This window comes from Macaca mulatta, chromosome 1 (genome assembly GCF_049350105.2).
Source record: "Macaca mulatta isolate MMU2019108-1 chromosome 1, T2T-MMU8v2.0, whole genome shotgun sequence".
Classification (NCBI taxonomy): Eukaryota; Metazoa; Chordata; class Mammalia; order Primates; family Cercopithecidae; genus Macaca; species Macaca mulatta.
In genome coordinates this window covers 183460387-183484701 of record NC_133406.1, presented here as the reverse complement: position 1 = coordinate 183484701, position 24315 = coordinate 183460387, and the positions used below count along the sequence as shown (strand labels likewise).

The 24315-nt window shown below is 40.6% G+C and overlaps 1 protein-coding gene across 27 annotated transcripts in view; it reads right to left on the bottom strand.

Annotated features, from left to right (window-relative positions):
* The window catches only part of DAB1 (DAB adaptor protein 1), a 429613-nt gene that overhangs the window by 150431 nt on the left and 254867 nt on the right, over positions 1-24315 (bottom strand). The gene's annotated exons all lie outside the window — the stretch shown is intronic.

The window sequence follows — 24315 nt, the reverse complement described above, 5'->3', positions numbered from 1 at the left end:
GTAGTTTGCCCAAGTAAACATAGTCTCAAATAAGATGAATACATAGGAACTCAAACCCATCACTAACCTCATCATACTTTGACTAGTCAGAGGTCTGGACACTGTACAGTTGGTTCTTAAAACCCGGAGTGTCCTATCTGTCTGCTATTCATCTCCTGTAATATCATTAACTTCAATTCTTGATTTCTCCTTCATCATGCTTACCTCATTCTGTCAGAAACACAGAGCTGAGGACATTAGAGATAATTCAGCCTATTTCTCTCTATCTATAGATGTGCAAACTAAGGCCTTTCTATCTTGTGGCATTGATAATTATCAGAAGACATGCTTAAAATGGAAAAACACAACAGCAATCACTAAGCATCATATAGTACATTTCTAATGACAAAATACAACTTTCATTTCATTCATTTATACATTCATCCCTTACCGAGCATCTCCTCTGTATCAGTGCTACTATTCATTGGCAACAGATGAATGAGACAACGTCTGTGCCCTTAGAAGCTTAAGTTTTTGGTGGCTGCAAATACAAATGTATCTGCATTACGCTAGGTGTGTAAGAAGGTTCAAGCTTTAGAATCAGACATCCTCGTTTCCAATCATGGGTCCCTCTCAAAAGTCAACTAAACTGTCTAAGCCTCCCTTTTTAAAAGTGTTGGATGGGCTGGGCTCAGTGGCTCACGCCTGTAATCCCAGCACTTTGGGAGGCCGAGGCGGGCGGATCATGAGGTCAGGAGATAAAGACCATCCTGGCTAACACGGTGAAACCCTGTCTCTACTAAAAATACAAACATTAGCCGGGCGTGGTGGTGGGCGCCTGTAGTCCCAGCTACTCTGGAGGCTGAGGCAGGAGAATGGTGTGAACCCAGGAGGCAGAGCTTGCAGTGAGCCAAGATCGCACCACTGCACTCCAGCCTGGGCGACAGAGCCAGACTCCATTTCAAAAAACAAACAAAAAAAACTGTTGGATGACAATAAAGTATCTACCTTACAGCATTAGCATGAACAGTAACTTCAATGAGATAGTATGTGTGAAGCATGTATTTACATGGTAAGTTTTCTACAAATGGTAGCTGTCACCACTATTTTTTTTTTTTTTTTTTTTTTTGGAAACTGTCTCACTTCATCACCCAGGCTGGAGTACAGTGGTGCGATCACAGCTCACAGCAGCCACCACCTCCCAGGCTCGGGCAACTCTCCTACTTCAGCCTCCCAAGTAGCTGGGACAACAGACACGCACTGTCATACTTGGCTATTTTTTTGTAGAGACGGGGTTTTGCTATGTTGCCTAGTCTCGGACTTCTAGACTCAAGCAATCCACCATCTTGGCCTCCCAAAGTACTGTGATTATAAGCGTGAGTATCACCACTATTATAAACCCAGTAAAAGAAGCAAGAAGAAGACACAATCCTGGGGGGGTGGGAGGCAGAGAGAAGGAATGTCTGTCCAGCCAGGCCTGGACCTATGGTCCTGACTCCCAGACTTTTTTCTTTTTTTCCCACGACAGCCCTGCTGACTCCTTGTATATTAAAGCCTTCGAGTAATATTCCATAAAGCAAATATAACACATGGATGATTAGTCAGCAACTATAATCAGTATAATAATTAGGCCTCAGCATTCTGTAAGAGCAGATGTCAGAGACTAGAGCTAAGAACAATGGGACATTTGCCATAATACACCTTATATCATAGCTAAACATCTCTCTTCTGCAACATATGATACTATTTCAGTGCATAATAACATCTCTTTCACCACGGAGACTTCCCCAAACTTTAATTGTAATAACAATGCCAAGTAGCATTCATCACAAAGTATATTATATGCATCAACCTGTTAAGTCCAGAAAGTAATTGTAGAGGTAGGTACAATTATTCAGGTTTCATAGATGAGGCTCTACATTTAAAGTGTTAGAGGCCATGTAACTTGTCCAAGCTTACTGAGTAGAACCTGAACCTAGATTTGTCTCGTGTGAAAGCCCATGTTTGTGGTTTGCTTGTGTTCTGTGTTTTCAAGTCTGTTTGCCTAACCACCGTGATCAATTGCTTCTTTTCTACTCAACTTTCTTATAAAGCCCCATCTTTATCTTGTACCCAAACTCACCTGGCCCAAATCTGATGGTAGTCAATACATTGGCAGCATTAAAACTCCATGGAAGGATGGAGAGACAGCTTGAAAATGGAACAGATTCCAGTCATCAGTCATCTCTAAGAAAATGTCTATGAGTCAGATACAAAGACAGCCTTAAGAAACATTTGTCAGGGCACAGAACTCTGCCGAGAAAGAAGATTCATAAGAGACGGCAGAACCATAGCAGGTGAACAAGGGCAGAGATTAATAAGAAAATATTAGGCCATTTAGAGGAAAGTAGGGAGCCCAATTTAGATTAGGACCTAGGGCCAAGCTAATTTGTATGAAGGGCACTTATGCAGTAGATAATCCAGTTTCTCATTAAATGCTTCACCATTAAAAGGGTAATTTTTCATGAGCACATCTTGAGCAAGGTCTCAGTTATATTAGTTAAGAAATAAATAACAGATATCAGAGCCATAAGGCTTTAATTCTATCTGAGGCACATACAATATGAAGGTGTTAGGAATAGGATCAATCTTCATGCATTTTAGGTCACCATGAATCCCAGCCTAGGTTGCTGAAAACAGCACTGACCCTCTGTTTCAAGCTGGACAAGAGAAAGACCACACGTTTAAGGAAAATCACCCATATGGTCACTGTTATTGAGTTTTTAGTACAGTTACTGTGCCAAGGGTTTCATGTGCAATTTCTCATTTAATCTTCTCATTTGCTCTTGAGTTAGGATCCATAATGAGTCCTCTTTTACAGAAGACAACACAAACACCCAAAGTCCACAGCATAACTTGAATGTTTAAATAACAGTTATATTGAGATATAACTTACATACCGTACAATTCACCATTTCAAAGTATACAATCCAGTGGTTTTAGTGTAGTCACAGAATTGTATAACCATCACCGCTATCTAATTTTAGAACATTTTTGTCATCCCAAAAAGAAGCCCCGTACCCATTAGCTGTCACTCCCTATCTTCCCATTCCCTCTGGTGCGAAGCAACCACTAATCTCTTCCTGTCTTTATAGATTTGCCTATTCTGGACATTTTATATAGTTGTTATCTTATAATGTACAATTTTTTTGGGTTTGACTTCTTTTACTTAGCAGCATGTTCTCAAGATTCATCCATGTTATAGCATGTATCAGTAATGCTTTTTTTGCTGAATATTATTCAATTGTGTGGTTATACCACATTAGCTCATACACCTTTGGGCTGTTTCCATTCTTTAGCTATTATGAATAATGCTTCTATGAACATTTGTGTACAAGTTTTTGTGTGGCTGTCTGTATTCAATTCTCTTAAAATTATTCCTAAGAAAGGAATTGTTGCATCATATGGTAACTCTATGTTTAACTTTTTGGAGAACTGTCAAATTGTGTTTCCAAAGTGTCTGCACCATTTTACAACCCTCCTAGCAAAATATAAAGTTCCAGTTTCTTTACCAGATGTTCTTCTCAACATCTGTTATTGTCTGTCTCTTTTACTTTAACCATCCTAGTAGGTGTTAAGTGATATTTCACTGCAGCTTTGATTTGCATTTCCCTAAGGAGTAATGATGTTGAGCATCTTTTCATGTGTTTATTGTTCATTTGCATATCTTCTTTGGAGAAATATCTATTCAAATCCCAGAGCCTCTGTCTGAACCTAGGTCTTGTGTAAAATTTCATGGTCTTAACCATTAGACTATGGGGCTTCCTGTGAACTACCTCTGTGTTCTGTTACAGAATTTAGCCTCTTTTATTTGTGTCACAGCTACTTGAGTTGCTGTCTTATGGATAAACTGGCAGATGTCTTACTCTTAAAGACAAGTAGTTCACAAGTACACATGCCCTTCTCATGCCTTGTATCATTTAATCTTCCAAGGTTACTGAAAACCACCATCGTTATTATTTTATGGATGAAGAAACTGGAGCCCAAGAGGTAACTAAAGTTACTTCAAGTTGAGCTTGGAACAGAATCTCATCCTGTCCTACTCCAAGGCTTGAGTTCTCCCACTGAGAGGCAATAGGCCTTAATGGTCTAGAACATGAGCTCTGGATTCAGAGGACCTGAGTTCAAGTCCCAGCTCTCCCATCTACCTCCTTAGTTGTATAATCGTTGGTAAGTTCCTTCACATGTCTGCCACAGTGTCCTTATCAGTTCAGTATAGATACTAACGGGTTCTCCCAGTATTAAAGAAATGACAAATAACGCACAAGACAGTGAGTGACTGGCAAACAGTAAGAGCTTAATCAATGTTGGTCATTGTTATTTGGGTGATCATACTTTCAGTTTGTCTGCCACAGTCCCAGAAACTTTTGTACTGACACTGTTGTTACCAGCATCCCTCATTACTCTCAAAAGTATTCCAGTTTGGTTAACAGACTGTGTGGTTACCCTAATTATATGATCGTCATTTGTATACTGTCCTGCCTTAGTGTTCTTCATGCTAGGCACTTTGCTAGCTTCCAGTGGTACATGGGTGAGCAAAAAGTGTCCTCTCTCCTGCCCAGAGGAAGCCACATTTCAAAAGGCATCATATATAATTTCTCCACCCCTTAGCACTATATGACACTCACAGCTCTGGTCATATTCTGTTAAGCAATGTGTTTTCCTAAGGGGTGGAGAAACTGTATTTGGTAGGGAGATGATTAAGAAGAGCTACAGAGGAGAGATGGCATTTGAGTAAGTCCTTGTGAAAAAGCAGGGGTTCAAGAGGTAGGGAAGAAGGTGAGAAGATTTCCAGATAAACAAAAAGTACAAGGATATTTGGAGAACAGTTAGTAGTTTGCTTAGACTGTTTAGCGATCCTAATTACCTTCTGGAATCACCTTGGGAATTTTTAAAAAATACCACCCCAGAGCCCAGAGTGGTGGAGTGCACCTGCAATCCCAGTACTTTGAGAGGCCAAGGAGGGAGGATTGTTTGAGCCCAGCAGTTTGAAACCAGCCTGGGCAACATAAGAAAACTGTGTCTCAAAAGAAAAAAAAAAAAAAAAACCACCACCTCGCAGATTTTGATTAGATGGGTCTGGGGTGAGCTGGGGCCAATGAATTGTGCTTGCAGAGCACAGGACTAGAGGGCATGGCTAGAGTGATGCACTCAAAGGGCAGCCAAATCATGAAGCATCTTAGAAGCCAAGTTAAAGCCTTTGAACATTGTTCTTTAGACCACAGGAGCTATTAATGATCCACGCTTGTTGTGATGATTAGATTAAAAAGAACATTATAGCAACATGTAGGGAAGTATAAGGCTGCAATTAACTGATTCATTCATTCCTTTATTTGATATTTATTGAGTGTCTACTGTATATGTGTTCTAAGGTCCTCCAGATACTGCAGGGAACAAACATATAAATATCCCTGTACTCAGGGAACTTACATCCTAGTGGGAAGTCAATGGAGTTTTGCTGTAATTTTCTAAGTTAAGTGTAATGAAGAATCCCCTGTAAAAACCACAACAGCAACAACAGATTCCTAAATCCCTTCCAGTGAGATTCTGCCCCAGTGGGAGGGACCAAGTAGATGGAGTTGATTCAGATATAAGTAATCCTCAAAGATCACTAGAGAACAGCAATTTGCTTATGTAGAGAATCCCTTGTAAGATGATATTTCTTAGACTGGGGTCCTCAGAATAAAACTTTCCAAAGTTTCAATTTGGGGTTTTTTACCAGTTGTGAAGAAAAAAAAGGTATTAGTAATAATATATTTCAAAGATACTTTCATAGACTTCAACTCTGGTTTCTTAAAAACCTGAAAATTTCTTTTCTAATGTTTATTATTTATTTATTTATTTATTTTTGAGTCTCGCTCTGCCACCCAGGCTGGAGTGCAGTAGCGTGATCTCTGCTCACTGCAACCTCCACCTCCTAGGTTCAAGCGATTCTCCTGCCTCAGCCTCCCAAGTAGCTGGGGTTATAGGTGCTTGCCACCATGCCTGGCTAATTTTTGGATCTTTGGTAGAGATGAGGTTTCACCATGTTGGCCAGGCTGGTCTCGAACTCCTGACCTCAAGTGATCCGCCTGCCTAGGCCTCCCAAAGCGCTGGCATTACAGGCGTGAGCCACCGCGCCGGGCATCTTTTTCAATGTTTAGAAGGGATCTCCTGGCCGGGCGCGGTGGCTCAAGCCTGTAATCCCAGCACTTTGGGAGGCCGAGACGGGTGGATCACAAGGTCAGGAGATCGAGACCATCCTGGCTAACATGGTGAAACCCCGTCTCTACTAAAAATACAAAAAACTAGCCGGGCGAGGTGGCGGGCGCCTGTAGTCCCAGCTACTCCGGAGGCTGAGGCAGGAGAATGGCGTGAACCCGGGAGGCGGAGCTTGCAGTGAGCTGAGACCCGGCCACTGCACTCCAGCCTGGGCGACAGAGCGAGACTCCGTCTCAAAAAAAAAAAAAAAAAAAAAAAAGAAGGGATCTCCTTAAGTGTGAGAAATACTACTCGGTATCATTTGTGGCTGTTTGGGTGAGTGTGCCTCTGGCAGGTCAGGAGTGCCAGTGCGGTAGGAGAGGGTGCACCACCTCCTTAACACTTTCCTACTTGGCTCAGAGGAAAGCAATCCTGCACTGAACGTTTGAAGATTTCTGCTCTGATACACCTGCTTCACTTGGTTTCATAAACAAACTAATTGCCAACAACTAAGAGGGAATGCTTTATCTGGGATCTCAATCCAAGGCTCTTCAAGTAATTGAATTTTCAATATAGCACTGATTCGAATTCCAAAGGAGGGAGATATGGGGGTTACGCAGCATCATAGAGTTGCCTGGAAACCAAGCCCCCTGAAAGAAAAGCAGTAACTGGCCGGAAAGAAGGAAGGAAAGAGGCCTGGATTCAGATGTAGTCTCTGTTACTGTACCTTCACCTATGTGATGTCACTTGCCCTTGAGGTTCAATCTCCCCAGGCGCTCAATGAATGTTCATAGGGAAAAGATCGTTTTGAAAGTCTCTCAGTGATAATTGTATACAATGATATTTATGACTAGTTAATATATTTATAACTAATGTATTTATAACTAATATTTATAACTGTATGATGTACATTGGATATATCAGTTTATTGTTATAGCAATATTATGTGGTGACTGTCTACATATGTTAAATCTAGGAACAGAACTGAGTTGGTAAGTGCTAAAGCTAGGATTTGAACCCAAGTCTTCATAAATCCACAGAATGTAGGTCTCCAGTTTTATAATCACATACCACTATGAGTAAAACATTTTTGAGCCCACAACTCTAAGATAGATATATTTCTGTAAAAATTACATACATGTACTACTGATAATCTATATATTATTACTATTTTGAGACAGAGTCTCGCTCTGTCACCCAGACTGACATGCAGTGGTGTGATCTTAGCTCACTGCAATCTCTGCTTCCCGGGTTCGAGCGATTCTCATGCCTCGGCCTCCCGAATCACTGGGATTACAGGTGTGCACCACCACACCTGGCTAATTTTTGTATTTTTAGTGGACACGGTGTTTCACCATGTTGGCCAGCTGGTCTCCAACTCTTGGCTTCAAGTGATCAGCCTGCCTCGGCCTCCCTGACTGCTGGGATGACAGGCATGAGCCACCACACCCAGGCCCATATATTATTATTAAAGCTTACTTTTTCTTAGAACTTTTTGGATTAAAATCAAACATAAACAGACATCTTATATTTTTCTAATGTGCCAGCAGATTATCTTGCATAACCTGGGGAGGACCTGCATCTCACAAAGATTTTTTGCACACCTCTCTGAATGAGAAATAGCAACTTGAAAAATCCTCAGGGAGTCGCAGCAAACTACCAATCATAATCAGACATTTGGGTTTCTAAGAATCATCCATTTTGTTCTTTTTCTTTAAATTTTTGTGGGTACATAGTAGGTGTATGTATGTATGGGTACACGACATGTCTTGATACAAGCATGCAATGCATACTAATCACATCATGGAGAATGGTGTATCTATCCTTTCAAGCATTTATCCTTTGTGTTACAAACAATCCAATTATGCTCTTTCAGTTATTTTAAAATGTATGATTACATTATTATTGACTATAGTCACCTTGTTGTGCTATCAAATAGTAGATCTTATTCTATTTTTTGTAGTATTAACCATCCCCACTGCAGCCCCTCATTACCCTTCCCAGCCTCTAGTAACCATCCTTCTACTCCAGCTCTATGAATTCAATTGTTGTTTTGATTTTTAGATCCCACAAATAAGTGAGAACATGCAATGTTTGTCTTTCTGTGCCTGGCTTATTTCACTTAACCTAATGATCTCCAGTTCCATCCATGTTGTTGCAAATGACAAGAGTCTCATCCTTTTTTGTGACGGAATAGTACTCCATTATGTAAATGTAACATTTTCTTTATCCATTCATGTGTTGATGGACAACAAATAAGGTTGCTTACAAATATTAGTTATTGTGAACAGTGCTGCAACAAATATGAGAGTGCAGATATCTCTTTGATATACTGATTTCCTTTCTTTTGGGTATATACCCAGCAGCGGGATTGCTGGATCATATGGTAGCTCTATTTGGCGTTTTTTGAGGAACCTCCAAACTGTTCTCCACAGTGGTTGGACTAATTTACATTCTCACCAACAGTGTACAAGGGTTTCCTTTTTTCCACATCTTTGTCAGCATTTCTTATTGCCTGTCTTTTGGATATAAGCTATTTTAACTGGGGTGAGTTGATATTTCATTGTAGTTTTGATTTTCATTTCTCTGATGATCAATGACATTGAGCACCTTTTCATATGCCTGTTTGCCATTTTAATGTCTTCTTTTGAGAACTGTCTATTCAAATCTTTGTCCAATTTTTGATCAGCTTACTAGATTTTTTCCTATAGAGTTGTTTGAGCTCCTTATACTTGTATTTAATCCCTTGTCAGGCGAGTAGTTTGCAAATATCTTCTCTCATTCTATGGATTGTGTCTTCACTTTGTTGATTGTTTCCTTTGCTGTGCAGAAGCTTTTTAGCTTGATGTGATCCCATTTGTCCATTTTTGCTTTCATTGCCTGTGCTTGTGCTGTATTGCCCAAGAAATCTTTGCCCAGACCCATTTCCTGGAGATTTTTCCCAATGTTTTTCTTGTAGAAGTTTCATCAATTGAGGTCTTATATTTAAGTCTTTACCCATTTTGATTTGATCTGTATATATGGCAAGAAAAGGGGTCTAGTTTCATTCCTCTGCATATGGATATCCAGTTTTCCCAGCACCATTTATTAGAGAGACTGTCTTTTCCCAAGTGTATATTCTTGGCACCTTTGTTGAAAATGAGTTCACTGTAGGTGTGTTGATTTGTTTCTGGGTTCTCTATTCTGTTCCATTGGTCTATGTGTCTATTTTTATGCCAGTGCCATGCTGTTTTGGTTACTATAGCTCTGTAGTATGATTCGAAGCCAGGTAATGTGATTCTTCTAGGCTTTTTTTTTTTTTTTTTTTTTTTCTGCTTAGGATAGCTTTAGATATTCTGGGGTTTTTGTGGCTCCATATAAATTTTAGGATTTTATTTTTTTATATTTCTCTGAGGAATGTTATTGGCATTTTGATAGGGATTGTATTGAATCTGGAGGCTGTTTTGGATAGCATGGACATTTTAACAATATTGATTCTTTCAATCCATGAACATGGAATATTTTTCCATTTTTAGTGTCCTCTTAAATTTCTTTCATCAGTGTTTTATAGTTTTCATTATAGAGATCTTTCATTTTTTTTTGGTTAATTCCTAGGTATTTCATTTTATTAGATTACCTTATTTCTTTTTCAGATTGTTCACTAGTGGCATATAGAAATGCTACTGATTTTTGCATGTTGATTTTGTACTCTGCAACTTTACTGAACTTGTTTATCAGTTCTCATAGTTTTTTTGTGGAGTTGTTAGGTTTTTCCACACATAAGATCATATCATCTGCAAACAATGATAATTTGACTTCCATTCCAATTTGAATGCCCTAAGAATCACCCATTTTGAATTTCATAATGGATCACGGGGAACTCTGTAGGCTGCTGTCTTTAATGTGTAGCAGGGCTGGGGTGCAATATATCACTTAAAAGTGTCTGGAGGCTTCCAGGAGTCGCAGTAGATGTGCCTCTACTTTCACCCTCTAATCCATGCCTCACACTGCTTCCAAGACGATCCACCCCAAGTGTCATCTCATCATGCACTACCTGACCAAAAATGAAAAATGTCATCTCCTTCCACCCAGCTGCCACAGGCTGTCCTCCCTCTTATTCTCTTACCTCATTTGTGCCCTCTTGCCCCCAGCACCCTTAACTCCAGCCTTATGGGCTAGGTACCTCCATGCCTTTTGCCCTTGCTAGTTCCTCTTCTCCAACTGTCTTCTCTACACGTTAGCTCTATCAGGGTGGGAACTGAAAATGATTTAATTAATTTATTTATGCTAAAGTGGGTAGTGGACTCCAGGAGTCAGGATCACTTGGGGGAGGCATCTAAGGGGTTATTAAAAACCCCTCCCATACAGATCTTGTTTTATACAGTCCATGAGTGTGATTCATTTAGTCCTCAAGGAATAAAATTCCTAATGGGATAAAGTAAATGTCACACCATAGTCATTTTAATATTGGCTTTGCTTTATACCATTAGAGAAGAGCATTTCTCAACCTCATCACAACCTGATCATCTCCTAACCAGGGGAATGGCTCTCCTCTGAATTTAAATCCAGCCCGTTCTTCTGGACACAGAGTAAATTCCCCATTTTCCACAGACCTCAAAGATTCTGTCAGGAAGTACCCTAAGTAACTGTCTCGAAGCAGAAGAAGCAGAAGGCACTGCCAATGTTGAGGTCCCAGAATGGGAGTCACCTTGCAGAAGCTTCAACAAAATCAAATGCCTCTGTCAGGAGTCAGGATGTGAAGGAGGAAGGCAATTAGCATTTTTTATGACACTGAAGCAGAGCCCACAGAGTCCACTGGAGTCATAAATGGCCTCCCACTCCAGGCTGCGCTCTAAAGACCGTTAATGGCCAAATAAAAGTTATTTCACACCCAAGATTGTTCTCGCTCTCTCCCACTCATCATAGATTATAGTAAGCACAGCCAAGATAAGTATTTTTTTTCCCCTAATGTGGTCATTTTGGCTGTGAATTCTTTTAACTTTTGACAGTTACAATATTTCCCTATCTAGGAGGGGTGAGCTCCAACATATTTCTTATACCAAGCTGAGTATTAACTTCTGTGCATTAGATACTTAAACATCTAAGGAGATGTCTTATCAGCGCAGACCACTATAATAAAATACCATAGACTGCATGGCTTAAACAACAGACATTTATTTCTCATAGTTCTGGAGGCTGAGGAGTCCAAGATCAAGTGCTGGAAGATTTGGCTCTTGGTGAGGGCCCCCTTCCTGGCTTGCAGATGGCCACTGTCTCACTGTGTTCTCACAAGATCTCTTTGTGCATGCACTGAGAGAGAGAGAGAGAGAGAGAGAGAGAGAGAGAGAAAGCCCTGGCCTCCTTTCCTCTTCTTACAAAGCCACTAATCCCATCATGAGTACTCAACTTTCATGACATCATCTAAAGCTAATTATCTCCCAAAGACCACACCTGCAAATATTATTACATTGGGAGTTAGAGCTTCAACATGTTAATATTGGGGAAACAAAAACATAGGATCCATAATGGGGGGCCAGAATCAGGAAGGAGATGTGAAAAGCTGAATGAATGCTACCTGAAAAATGAGCATGCCTGTCCCATTCTCATAAATTGTTTTGTTTAAACTTCACAACAACCTTGGAGGAAAGAACTGCAACACATTCAGAGAAGGAGGAAACGGAGGCACAGGGAAATGAAGTCATTGGTGCGAGGCCACACTGCTAAGGGGGGCATGGCTGCCAAACCCTTTGAGGTCAGAAGGCATCACATTTAAATCACGGTATGCTACTTCCTGTGTATAAGGAAGTTAAAGTTTCTGAGTGTTAGGCTCTTCATATGCAAAACAGTGTGGTTATCTAGAATAGTTACTAGAACCATAGGAATAATATATGTTATGCTCTTAGCACACTGCCTGGCACATGGCAGTCATTCAGTAAATATTTACTGCCTTCTTTTTCCCCAAATAATATATTTTACATTAAGCATCGGTGGCCCAAAGCTAACCATAGCAAAGTTGTACTACATTAGAAGGAATGGTCCCAGCTGTTTGGGAATTGTTTTGTTGTTGTTGCCTGGGAATAAAGGTGCAATTAAGAACAGGATGTTCCTTCCCGAAGGCAATAGGGAGATCACCTTATAAATTATTAAAACAGAGAGATTCTCCCTCCTTCTGCATATCTATCGGAATCAGAGGCTATCCATCTTGATGATAAGAAAATTTCAAAAGGTTGTTTTATTTTCCCCCTTGGCTGTCAAACATCATTCTTTCCATTGCGGAAAGAGCCCTATTGTCTGTTAGGTTGTCCAATTTAAGAACAGATTGTGGGGGAATTTCAGGGCCCAGCAGACAGATAACTTATTTTACTTTGAATTCTATCTTGCAATTATCCAGGTGTTGATTTGCAATGGACAAATAATTATGTATGCTGGCTGTGTAGGAGAGAATGCTGATTTTATGTAATTAACGAGCTGGGTAGTGAGCAGAACAAGAGGAAAAACACACTTAGGGGGCTGTTAAAATGTGTTTTTATGAACATGGTTGCTGTCATTATTGCTAAAAGGTAAACTAATTAAAGAGCTAAAATAATATTCAACCTATGACTCACGCACACATTTTCTTTAAAAATGTTCTCTGGTACTTCTGAAAAGTGCTTTGCATAAAATGCATCTGGAATCCATTTTCATGTTTCTGTAGAAAGTGAAGTGCTATGGTATCAGGCAGAGATTCTCATCTGAGAGCCTAGGAATCTGAACTTTAAAGTTTGGCCAATGATTTTGAGGCAGAACCAGATCAGGAACCACTGAATTATAAGACAGGATGCTTGTAGGGCCCCGTATGTGTAACCCAATTCTTCTGCTTCGATAGTTGGCCCTTTTTGCATTTCTCTGACAAAGGTCTACTAGTATTTATTTCAGGTTTTTTTTTCTTCCTCCTGGGTCTTTTATTGTATTTGGAAAATATATTTTAAAACTGTAGGACATTATTAATAAATTCTTAATAACAGAATATGATCATCAGCCACATCCTGTCTCTCCAAAAACCCTCAGACTATCTCCTAACAGTGTGTCTTGAAGCACCATTCTCTAGTTTCTCTGAGGAAAAGACTAAAGAGATGATCATGCCAAATCAGTTAAGGGCATGCTTATATCCCTGGTGGTGGTTCCCACATGCAATGGAAAATTAAATCAAGAACAAGCCAGGCCCTACAATCTCCCCTTGGTAGACTGTAAGTTCTTGAGGGCTAACATTTTCTTAAATCTGTGTTCTGTGTATCCCATACAACAAGAACAGTCTCTGGTATACAATGGGTACTTAATATTTGCTGAATAAATAAATATATATCAGAAGGGAAATTGCTGTTTCTGTACCCAGAGTTTCCAACCCCCCGCCCGCCAGCCCCAACACACATATGCGTAGTGTCTTAGAATGTTGGAAAACCAAGTTTAAATTTCAGTCACAGGGCCCAAAAGTCTCAGGTACTATTCATCAGGCTTAGCAGTTCTATGACTCCCAGCATTTTTTCTAGACAATGAAAGCCAAGAATCATAGAAAAATGGCCAATCATATCTTCACATACAAGGTAGAAGCAGCAAGACCAAAAAAAAAAAAAAAAAAAAAAAAAAAAGGAAAAATCTCTTCGTTTTAAGACGGTAAAGACAGCTATAATCATCTGTTGCTGAGTCTTTCTGATGTCCTCCCATGAAGGCTTGAGGAGCGTAGCCTGCCCTGCTCATCTGGGCAAATCAAGGAATGACTAGTCTGACTTCAAATCTGCAGCTTTATTTTTACACACTTGCTTACTGATAGCCTAAGGATGGTGTGACAACTTTTGGTTCTTAGGTTTTCTTATCAGTGGGCTTGTGTCTTTTTCCTGGTGGCCAGGAAGCAAAGCAGGAGAAAAACTAGTATGTGTTGCCATTAAGAGTAAAGTATTACACTCGGTATGTAATAGTTTATTTTATGTTGATGCCACTCTGCAAGGCACGAAATAGGCTTTAAAGAATATGTAAGTTCTTTTTCATTGTCCTTTTGTTCCTCACAGCCACCTGGCATGACATGCATTATTAATCCCTTCTTATAGTTGGTGAAATTGAGACTCCAGGAGGTAAAGACTGGCCCAAGTTCACAAAGATAGCAAAGGCAGGGGCAGGTGTGCTAAAAAAGAAATGCATGTAAAGAAAAGAAGGCTGAAAGGAAGAGAATCTGAAGCTTGAGACTGAGTAAGAAATAGGACTGCATGAGACAGGGAAAGGCTGGATCTGAATCCACAGTCATGACATTTATTTGTGTTTCTGTCATTTGTAACCAAAGGGTCCTATTTTGGTTGTGGTGCTGCATGGATAAAGGCAAGGCTGAATGATGCTCATGAAATACAGCAGGAAAGCTGGATCTACAGTCAAAGGTGAAGAGGACCAGGGTAATGAATGAGAAAGGACAGATACCAGGAGAAACCTCAGTTCTCATCTGGTGTTGCCATTCAGGAGCTTCCTGGTCAAGAACAACTCACTTCATCTCACTGCAATTGAGGAAATAATGCTTACCTTGCAGGATGATCGTCGGAACTGCCTGCAATCATATCCCTCCTCCCAGTAGCTGCATCCAATCAATAACTGGTAGATTAGATGGGGCTGGGTATAAGCATCTAGGCCCCATGTCTCACTTTGAGACAATCCTGAAGGACAACTCCCATGGGATAGTGGGAGCAGCTGAGGCCTTTGCTGCAACTGCATCACAGTTCAACTCTTCCCTCTGCCAGATCCTACCATCTTCACTCCTCCAGCGGTGCTGATTCAGTGGACATTCCCCTATTGGGAATTTGCTGTAGCCTCCTACAGCAAATCTTTGTCTCAGTCACTGGTTTCCTAGGAACTCCATCGAAGACAGTACAAAATCAATGCATTTGAGGGAGAGTCTGAAAGAGTCTTGATATGGAGAGACAAGCCAGAAAGTTCGTGCAATAATCCAAAAATGATGGCAGTGGTGCTCAGAGGTAGCACCGAGTGCTCAGATAATGTAAACTAATATTGATCAGATTCCAGGAGGCTAAGCCTAATCAAAAGAGAACATCCAGAGCTACAACTTTCCTGCCCAAGGCAACTCAAAATCCCCCAGCAAAACTGTCGCGTGTTTGCCAGCCATACTGGGCAGCTGGGCTGTAAGACAAGGCAGGGTGATCACCCATCCAAAGGCAGCCTCGCTACCACCGGAACCAAGAAGTGCAGTGAAATTTGCCTTTCTAAAGTTCACAACTTGCTTCCCTTTGGCTAACGCACATAATAACAGACACCAGGCACTGACAAAGTCCTAGAAGCTGATGAGGAGTGAATATGACCTTTTTTTCCAAATAAAAAATAACAAACGTATTTTTAAACTTTTTGTATTTCACTTCTTTCAAACAAGTGCTTTTTATTTTTTTAACTTTCTAATTACAAAGGCAAACATGCTCAAGACTTAACATTTGGAAAGTGCAGAAGAGAAGAAGGAGGGGAAAGCCATTCATAACACTACCCAGGTACATTTATGGTTGCATTTGAGTGTATGCTCTTCCAAGCTTTTCCCTAAGAGCATACACATGCAAACACCCATTCTTCAAAAAAAATGTTCATACTGTAAATCTGTGTCTTGCTTTTTTCATCTGGCAGTGTAAATTATATATGTTTTCCCATATTGATATTTTTGTGATATGATTCCTATTGGCCGTGCAATAGCCTATCCTATCATGTATCACTATTTAAGCAGTTCCCTATAATTGGACAGTTAAGATGTTTCCAATGAAAACAGAATAAAGAAAACAATATTGAGGATTCTTCCTAAAGGCAATGAAAAGATGCATTTTCCCTGTGAGAATGCCTCCTTGGAGCCTTTCACGCTTATCAGAGTTGTTGCTTCATCATCTTCCCCTCCCTTCTTCTGCTCCAGAAAAGTGTGGGCTCAAAATAGACAAATGTGTGAAAACAAATGCAAAATTTACCTCTCTGGTTGTCTTGCTTTGGGAGAAGCACAGAAGGGCAAAGGAAGAGTGTTTGTATAATTTGGATTACAAAAGAATCCCCGTAAGCTATGGACACATTGCCCATGGAAGCCTGAGGGACCAATTGCAAAGAAGGAAGAAGCAGGAGAATTGGATTTACTCAGTGAGTCTGAGGTCATAGGCAGTGCAGAACCCCTAAGGTAGAGTTCTCACCCAATGCGTGTTCACACTAGGCATTTGAAGGCTTGCTCTTGGACCTAGACAGAGGTTAATTAAACCGCAAATGAACAAGAGTTTCTATTTGCACATGCAACCTGCAACTGGCCACAAACTTTCTTCTGTAGCAGCTACAACTTCCACGGGGTCACCTCCATTAGGAAAAAGCTAAGGGATTTAATTGGGTATCTCTGCCAGCAACTTGTTTGCAGAGTATTTCTTGTAAGGGAGATTATTTTGGTCTTGGTATATTCTGGTGTGAACAAGACTTATGTTTTATCTTCCATCTGCCTTCTAAACAAGAGTGCTGTGTTATACTATTGACTGATTAAATTATTTCTTTAGAGTACAAAGAGGTATTTGTGATGAAGACAACAGAGAGGGCAAATCAATTATTTACTGAGAAGGCTGCAATATAAATTACATTTGATTCAACTCAGAGATAAATCTCCGTGATAGAGGGTTTAAGGAGAATGTGCTGGAAGAGACAGTGACTAAGTGCCCCCAACCGACAGTGGTTCCTAATGAATGCAAGGGCACAGGCCTGAGCCCTGACTCCCTGGATTTCTAACATGGTCAGCCTAATATTCATTCATTCCACCAACATGTGCTGGATGCCCACTACGTGCCAAGTACTGGCCCAGGTCCCAGGGCACAGTCATGAACCAGAGGGAGGAAGCTCCTGCTCTTCTAGAGCTGCTGATCTGAAAGGGGAAGGAAGATAATGAGGAAATAAAAAAATAATGAACAGGATCATTCCAGATAGGGATACGTGTTATGAAGGGGATAAAACAGTTTGATGAAACAAGGAGTGACTGGGAAAGGGTGGGGAACAATTAATTTAGACAGGCTGGTCCATGAAGGCATTTCTGTAGAAATGACATTTGAAAGGAGATGTGAACAAGAAAAGGGCAGTCATGCCAGGAGGGAATGTGTTTGGCCTGTTTATAAAACACAAAGGAGCTAGTATGATCACAGCAGAGCAAGCAAGGGAAAGAGGGTGAGAGGTGGAAGTCAGGAGGGTAGCAGGGCTCCTTCATGTGCTGCTTTGTAAGGCAAGGTAAGGAGGGCAGGTTTGGTCCTGAGTGCAATGGAAAGCCACTGTGGTGTTGGGGGTGGGGTTACCTCATGCAGGTGCATCACTCACATTTTGTAAAGATTTTTCTGAATGCTCTGTGGAAAGGGGAGAAGTAGAAGCAGGGGCTAATAATCCAGATGAGAGATGAGATAAGGATGATGGCACTAGATGAGAAATGGGCTGAATCAAAAAATATCCTAGAGGAAGAGCAGAAAGGGATTATGTTTAGATTGTGGAAGAGACAGGAAAAGGGAAGAACAAGTGTGACTCTGGGTTTTGGCTTGAGCACCTTAGTGGAAGGCAGGGTCACTTACTAATACAAAGGCATCCCAGTCAGTGATGGAGGCAAAGCCAAGAGAACTTGGTGCCTTAATGTTCCATTGAAGGCCTGTCAAATTCTGGTTGTGTGGAGAGTATGCAGGATTCAGGAGCAGAGGGAACGATTTCCAAATGCCTGCTCTGCCAGTTTGGGTTCTGTCTTGATTAAGTTTCAGTGCCTGGAACTGTAACCGTGGCAGTCATATTCTCTGGAACCTCCATTTCCTCATTTATCAAATGGAATAGACAAGCTCTACCTTGATGTTTGAGAATGAAATGAGGAGATGGGAAAGTGCCTGGCCTGTCTGGTGGATAGACACTCTATAAATATGAGTTCCTTTTCTTCCAGTTTAAATTTAGTGCCAAATTTCAGATTGAACTATTTCAATGCTGAAAAACTATGGCTGCTTCTTAGCACAGATATGACCATATAAAAGCACCACAGAATTTTGGGGATTTGTTTATTTCTCAACTGATTTATTATTTTTAAAATTGCTTCTATCTTATTGACTTCATGAGAGCTGGGACTTGTCCCATTCATCAAGGGTAGACACCTTTTGAGATACCCTCCAGATCTCAGTGATTGAACCACCAGCTGACCCTCCCATCCAGCAATAGAACCACAGTGACCATGTTTATACAGCGTGACCTTACCCGGAGATGGTGACACTAATCCAAGCTACGTTGATTAGGGACAGCCCTTTCCTGGGGAATTGGGTATTCAAGCAGAGAGAGGAGTCAATCTCACTTAGTGACCAGCACCGTAACATGTAAATGAGGAATTCTGAGTGGTCATCTTTTCCTGCCATTGGCCTGACTAAGAGGAAGCCAATCTTATGAAAAGGCAAAGAAAAAGGATGTTCTGAAAGAAGAAGTGACCACAGAGAGAAAGCACTGTTGGGGTTCTTGCTGATTCCAAATTCCTGGGTCATCTTTGCAGAGGCTCTGCTCACTCATTCCCTTCCTTGGGTTCTGGGAGACACCTCTGCTTCCTTATGATATGCCCCCCTATTAAAGTCAGGTCTACTCAGGTTAATTTGTTACTTGCAACTAGAAAACTTTCACTAATAATAGACATGAGTTTCTGTATATCTGGTGGGAGGAAGACAGTCACTGTGTGCTTGCTGAAGGGAAGGGATGGAGACGGTTACACCACAGTTGGCTGCCCCAGGGACTCTTGGTTTACCCCTGATTCTCCCTCCTTAGCTTTCCACCTGCAATACAGCCACAAAAAGAGAAAGTTTTAGTTGGATGATCTTTCTCCTTCTTTCATCCCCAGATCACAAATTGCCTCATTCTGTAGTTCATCCCCCCACATAGCTTAGCATTTAATTAATATGTAAGAGCCAATTATCTCCTAAACAACTTCTTTTTGTCCCCTTTCCACAAACAAAAGAAAAAATGGGTTTTTTTTTTTGATCAGATAACAAAAGCATGAATACCTACACAGCCTTGCTAATTTCAAAAAAGTACTTCCCTTCCAAAGAGCTCGATATGGTCTATAAACATAATCTTAATACTTCTTAAACCATGGTAGAAAATTGCCTGGAAGAAAAATGTGACAAATTTTTATAATGAGCAGTAATAGGATAAAGCAATCAATAGAAAACAGAAATAAGTATTAAATCCCATTTAGTTTAATTCAGTCAACATTTTGTGAGCAGCTTTTATGTGACTGCTATTGTGCAAGGAGCTACGGCTACCATTCATTAAACACCTACTGTGTTCCAGATACAGTGATAGACATGTTCACACACATTAGTCTTCATTTAGCCCACAGACAAATTTCAACAGTCCTAAGAGGTAGTATGATCTCAATTTATGCAGAGGAGGAAACAGGCTTTTGGAGATCAAGAAATTTGCCCAGAGTTCACATAGCCAATGAGATGTGATTCATCCAGGATTCACCCCAGCTATGTGTGTTTCCACATCTGTTTGCTTTCCACTCTACCTCTCTTGTCTCCCTGTGGAGATAAGTAAGATAAAATTTCCTCCTTTAAAAAGTCCCCAGTCTACTGGAAGAAACACAGGTTAAGATGAAATGTAAATGGAGGTGCCACCAATTTGCAAAGGAAGCACTGAGGAAGAGTTAGACATTCTGATGGATGGGTCAGGGCTGGCTGCATGAATCAGGCAGCATTTCAGTGGAGGACTAAGGGATGCTAAGGACTCCAGAACAAATCTTTTAAAGGAATCCTAACAAATGGAAATAATCACTACTGCACATTTACTCAGTAAGGCCCAAGTAGGTGGTAATAAACATCATAATTGAGAACCAATTATGCTATGTTCATGCCATCAATAGCCCTATGAGGTAGGTATTGTTATTTTTTTAATTTTGTATATAAGGAATTTAAAAAGCTTACAGCAAACAGGTAACTTATTCCATATCACACAACCTTCATTTGGCTGCCAATTAATTCAAATCCAGCTTTGACTCCAAATAATGTATTTTCCCTACTAGACTATGTCTTGCAAAGAATTGAAAAACACAAAAGAAGAAGAAAAGAGAGATATAAATTATAGGTGCAGTAAATTATGAGGCCTTTGTATAACCTCAAGGAATTTACAATCAAGTCAGGGTAGTAATACATAAACCTTTGAAAACTGAAACAAGAAATCAAGATAGAAAAACAAGTTCAGAACAACAGAAGTCATGGCCCAGGTCAGCCCAGGAATAACCAGCATATATATTATACTGAGCAGTATCATAGGGGTTTGGAGAAAGAAAAGATGACTTTGAACCAGGGTCATCTGAGAAAGTTTTGAGGGAGAGATGGTATTGAAGCCAGGTCTCAAATAATATGCACAATTTACCTGAGTGAGGGGAGATGAGAGGACCATTCCCAACTAGGATTAAAGGTAAATTCAATGCCAGAAAAGCTGTTGCAAAAGAGCTTACATCTAACTCTGCACAGTAGTGACTATTCCACATTATTGGGCACCCATCATGAGTCAGGAATGGTGCCCATGGGCAGAAAAGAAACTCAAAGAGAGGCAAGAGTTGTCCAAGTCAGACAGCCAGGAAGAAGGGGAGCTGCATTCAGATGTGCCTGTCTGACTCCAAGGTTCATACTCTCTCCACCATGCTCCACCACCTGTGCAGTTCAGGCTCAGATTTTGGAGAAATTTGAGTGCCAGCTCAGATTTCTCCGTTCATATTAAGGATGTCTTTGTTCAGGAACATTACGTTATGACATAGTCATAACTGCATTACAGATAAATTCATTTTGGTGAATGAATTTGAAGCGAGGGAAATTGAGGCTGGGAATACAAGTCTCTCACCCACTCTTTTAGGAAAAGTTATCAATAAGAAGTGAAAAATATCAAGGCACCTTGATAGTCCACAAATTAAATAATCTGGTTCCATAATCATTAAAAATGAGACAGTCACAGCAAGACCACTATGGAGGGTTGATGACATGGGATATGCTCTCAGGAAGGTAAAGTCATCAAGGAATTATGTACTCCAATAGTTCTTTCTTCCGTCTCACTCTCTTTAGTCTCTGCATGCAACTGGACACTTGACTGCCCCCTCCTTCCTAGAAGAGTCACCCCTCGTATGCTTCTGTGACTATCCTGGTTCTCTCTCTTTCCTGACTCATCCTTTGCACACTGTTTCTTCCAGATCCTTAATGGAGCATTCTCTTGTGGTACATCCAGGGTCTTTCTTCACTTGACAACCTCACACTTTCTCAGATGATGTCCAAGTCCACCTATTCACCTCCGGCTCCTTTCCTGAGCTCTACAACCACCTTTTAATCTGCCTTCTAAATGCTCATATCTGAATGTTTTACAACGGCCAGATTTCATCTGTCCAGAACTGAGATTACCAATTTCTCCTTTACCCAAACTAGTTTTTCCCACTCAAGGCTCAGTTCCACTGCCACCTCCCCTGTGTAGCCTTACCCTGCCAAGTTAAAGTGTAGTCACAGTAATCTAATAACTCATTTGTGGCAACATCAGCCACAGCACTCAGCATATTGTGCAGTGACTTGTAGGTTTGGCATACCTGTTGTAATTTCTAGCATTGTTAAATCTTCAGTGTCCAGCAAAGTACCCAGCATAATGTGGGTAACATCTGTCCAACGAATGAAGGTCACAGGCAGTCTACCCTTTGTCCAGGGTAGAAACATTGGAGAGACATTTGATTTCTTCTTTTCCTTAAAATCCCTCTAGCAGAGATTCTAAAAGTTGCAGATAATATTTCTAAAATGTTCTAACAGTCACCACACTCATATCTCCCCTAGATAACCATATGGTCTACTGGTCTACCTGTTTACAATTCCATCTTCCTCCAATCCATCTGATTGAAAACTACAAGATTACTCTTCGGAGAATGTATTCTTATGTCATTCCATTATGCAAAATGGAATGTCAGTGGTTTCTCACTTCCCTTCAAACCCAATAAAATGAAAACTTCTGACCAATTTTTAAAAACATTTCATCACATAGTTATTGTACATCTACTAGCAAGCAACAGAGAGATGGAGGTGAACCCAATAGATCAATTCCCTGCTCTTGTGGAGATCACAGTCTTTCCCGTTGGAATGACACCTCATTTCTTTATCCTCACTTCCATTTTCCCCAGCATATGCTTTTTGCTTCAGCTAAATGAAGCCCAAGTCCCAGAGTACATCCCACATGTCTTCACATCTGTGAATTTTTCTGTACTATTTCCTCTGTTAAGAACAAGAGCTCCCCTTATCCTGTCTGCCAGGTCACCTCTGTACCTGTCGCCTTCCCAGTCCCTAGTCTTGATTTTTTGGTTGTCTTGCCTCCCAGTTCTCCCTTAAGTAATAAATGTAGTTCCTCCCAAAATACTATTTTTCCCTTGATCGCTCTCTCTCTCACAATCTATCAATTCTGAGGCTTAACGAATGCTCCCTTCTCTTTAGTTCATATTGAACAATTTCTTAAGAAATAAAGACAAATCAGTCAGGTGCAGTGACTCACACCTGTAATCTCAGCACTTTGGGAGGCCAAGGCAAAAGGATCATTTGAGGGCAGGAGTTTGAGATCAGCCTGGGCAATATAGCAAGACTCTATCTCTATAAAAAATTTAAAAAATTAGCAAGTCATGGTGGCTTGTGCCATAGTCTCAGCTACTTTGGAGGCTGAGGCAGGAGGATCACTTAGGTACAGAAGTTTGAGGCTGCAGTGAGCTCTAATCATGCCACTGCACTCCAGCCTGGGCAACAGAGTGGGACCCTGCCTCTAATAAATAAATAAATAAATAAACAAACAAACATTTAAAAATAATAGAATAAAGACAAATAATTAAACTGAAATAGAAACACAAATGTTACACCATAGAAACTGACTAATTTACAAAACAACTTTTTCTAAACACAACTAAAATCTAGTCCCAGACTGAGTTGTCTGACAACCATAACAGGTAGATGTATCCCTTAAGAAGTTATGCAAAGACCCAATCTCTTATTATTATCTTTACTCATATTTACAGAATACTTATTAGGTGCCAGGATTTGTGCTAAATATTTTGCGAGCGTCATCTCATTTATTTCTCTCAGTGATCCCATAATGTAGTCACTGTTGTTATCCCTACTTTACAGATGAGGAAACCCAGGCTTGAAGAGGTAAAGAGACTTGACCAAGGTTACATAGCCAACTGGAATTTATCTGACCCCAAGAAATGTCATTTTTAACCATTAACAAGATACTGTTGACATTCTTTGCTTGGGCCACGCTTTCATCAGGCTTCTGAACCTTCTCTTAGACCCTTCTGTGCACTTCCTCATAACATCCAATAGTAGTAAAAGAACCCTGCAAAAGTCGGTTTAGCCAGAACCCCCATCCTCAATATCTGACCATCCTCAATAACTGATCAGGCTCCTTATCCTCCACCATCCCCAGATGGTATCTGACTTCCCTGGCCTGTCTTCAGCAAGAATCCTGTTAGGTGGTTATGTCAGAGTCCCCTTTTCCCTTGATGTTTCCTCTTAGTAATTTTCTATTAACTGACTCCTACCCTGCTCCTTAGCAATAAATTGCCTCTTGCCCATGCTGTATTTAAAGGTGAGCCCAAGCTCTCTCCCCAACTGCAAGATGCCACTGCAGGTGTCCTTATATCTGTGATAATGATTCTGAATAAAGTCTGCCTTATCATGCTTTGTTTTTTTTTGTTTTTTTGTTTTTTTTTTTTTGAGACAGAGTCTCACTCTGTTGCAGTGGTGTGAACTCGGCTCACTGCAACCTCTGCCTCCCAGGTTCAAGCGATTCTCCTGCCTCAGCCTCCTGAGTAGCTGGGATTATAGGTGCAGGACACCACAGCGGCCTAATTTTTAAATATTTTTGGTAGAGACAAGGTTTCGCCATGTTGGTCAGGCTGTTCTCAAACTCCTGACCTCAAGTGATCCAACTGCCTTGGCCTTCCAAAGTGCTGGGATTACAGGTGTGAGGCACCATGTGCAGCCCTTACTATGCTTCACAGGCATCATTGAATATTTGTTTTCCTTTAAAACTGCCTGCTTGCAATATGTGATTAATGAACATTATATACTTTGCAAAGTCCTTGGCACATAATAATTGTTT